The sequence below is a fragment of the Galeopterus variegatus genome, unplaced genomic scaffold (assembly GCF_000696425.1).
Source record: "Galeopterus variegatus unplaced genomic scaffold, G_variegatus-3.0.2 Scaffold644, whole genome shotgun sequence".
Taxonomy (NCBI): Eukaryota; Metazoa; Chordata; class Mammalia; order Dermoptera; family Cynocephalidae; genus Galeopterus; species Galeopterus variegatus.
The window spans coordinates 175,973-178,753 of record NW_007726755.1 but is presented as its reverse complement, the minus strand read 5'-3'; positions in this window follow the sequence as shown (position 1 = coordinate 178,753).

The following is a 2,781-nucleotide window of genomic DNA, read 5'->3' as shown; positions in this document are numbered from 1 at the left end:
TTTGTCTTTTTCCGTGTCTGGCAACGGATCGCAACCCTCAGTGTTGCCCCCGTACCGGACCGGGGACCAGCAACGGGATCGCAACCCTCGGCGTTGCCCCCGCGCCTCGCTCAGCCAGTGAGCGGGAACCAGTCCGTATGTGGGATCCGAACCCTCGGGCGGGAGCGCCGCCACGCTTCCCAAGCGGCGCACCATCCAGTGCGCCACCGGGCCGGCCCCTGGATAAACTGTTTATACAATTATTTTATGCTGTAGTTAGCATTTAGTTAGTAAATAAATATTCACTAAAAATGAACATTTGAATTAGTTAGAAAAATTTTTTAGAATCTGAAAAGGAATTAATGACAAAATATTGTGGGAACCTCTTATCATTTATATATACTGTTCAAATGATTACATATTAAGGTTTTTATTTGTTATGTGATTACAGTTTACATTTTTATGTTAAAATGAACATTTTTTTTTTTGTCCTTTTTGAGACCGGCCGCACCGTGCTCAGCCAGTGAGCACTGTGAGCGCACAGGCCATCCCTATATAGGATCCGAACCCGCAGCGGGAGCGCTGCTGCGCTCCCAGCGCTGCACTCTCCCGAGTGCGCCACGGGCTCGGCCCTAAATGAGCTTTTTAAAAACACATATTTATACTTTTCCATGAATATCTGTTAGTATCAGACTTAAAAACCTGAAAATAAACAAGAACAAAAGCAATTCAAATAGAGATGTCTAGGAACTGAAAGAAAGTCTGCTGATTCCCCACTTCCCCTATCATATATATATACACATCCACACCAAAGCCAAGTGATCTAATAAATTTATATTTTATGAGTCAGACCGACACTCATATCTAAGGAACAAAAATTATGAAGTCATTAATGAAAATGCTATCACTATATTCCTGAAAACTAGAGTTAAAACAAATGATGAAAGAAAGAGAGGATAGAAGGCTCATTTGTTCCTGTGATTACAGTAATATGATGCAAAGTGACTTATATGACTATTTATTTGCCTTTGGTTGAACATCAGAATATATCTGCCAAGTATGCTCCATTCAAAATGTGTAAAATAGTAAAGGATTTGAGATTCCTGCGGTGGACATAAGGACTTAAAACTATCTTAAGATTGTTAATATATGCACAATATATTCAAGATACTCATGCCTCTATAGAGTAGCTGAAAAAATTGTAATAGAAGCATTTTAAAGTGTTTTGTTGAAGGATGAGATTTGGTGCTAGCACACTCGATCTTTCGCTCCTTTAAAAAGATCAGTTGAAATGGAATAAGAATAAAAGTACAAGAGTAGTTCAAAAGGTTCCTGAAAAAATGGAATTAAAAGATAATAAAAATTTTTCCATGAAGTTTTTGAAGCACTCTTGTAATGTACAGCTTCCCATTCTGAACACATGTAATATAAAACATCAACAAATCCATAATGTGTCTGCCAATACTGTAAAAAGACCATCGAAATAGATCCTGTCATTCCTGAATGGGGGCTGGAAATGCACCTCATCCATGTTTCCCTAGGAAACTGCTTTGTAATTAGTTACACATAATTGTTTTATGTTTGCTATCAACATTTACCATAAAAAGGAACATTTGAGCTAGCTGTCTGTCCGACTGGTACCTGGAACTTTTCAACATTGTGATCTTGACAGAATGTTGGCTATAATACATAATCTACAGTACCCTCCAGCTCACAATGTGACCGTGAGGCAGGCAAGATTTGTGAATGGACTCTAGTCTGGATAATCCTTGGCCAAATTTCTAACTTCTCAAGCTTCTTTCACTTTCATATCATTAACAATGGGCATAGTGTTTTGGAGTATAATACCTAACTCTCCAAAAAATATTTCAATAATAATGAATGAATGAGACTCTGGTTCTCATACGAACACTGAAGAAAGAGTTGAAAACTGGAGCATCCAAGTTCAAAGCATAATTGCAATGAATTCTTACCTGTTCCAGGAAGTCATAAGCAAGTATTTAGTTCATACATTTTCAGAATTTATTAGAAATACACACCCACACACACACAAAGACATACCCTATGAGGATGGCAGAGAAGTTATGGTAACACACAGCCAAGATCCAACGTTTATTACATACAGCCAGGCCCTATTATAAGTGATACTTATGTCTGTCCATTGAACCCAGTGATCTAATTCTAGAGTTAAATTTAGCTTTACTGCTGAGCTGTGAGATTGCCTTGTTATTGGCTTTTGGAATTTGAAGATTCTGAGTTGAGAGAAAATGTACTCCCTGACAAGCTTGAATGATGAATTTTTCCAGAGCTCATTATTAGTTCTTCCTGTGGCTCTGTGTATTTGATTGGTTTGTTTCTTAAGTCTTACAGATAGGAGGGAAATTCTTTGGATTCAACATCATATTAAATAATATTTCTGTCAGAATAACGTTGTTTCATAAAGACCAACTTATATAAAATGGGAAATTACAGGTGGTGTTTCACAGTGAAAAGAATTACGATCTGAGGTTCTGATCTTAATGTGGCTATAAAGTTGTGGGAATAAGTCATAGCTCTCATTGTGCCACAGTTTCCCCATCTGGGAACAATGTTGGACTGGATGAACTCAATAAACATATCCAACTTTAGTTCTCTATGATTGTAGGCTACTTTGGGAATGGCTGCTACACACAAAACAAAGTACGACATTGAGACAATTATTATTCAAGCCTGAAAATCTCTTATACCTCTTTTCCTTCCAGTTGTCTAGTTTGGACCTAGTGCTACTCTGATTTTATTTATTTATTTTTTTTTATTACCACC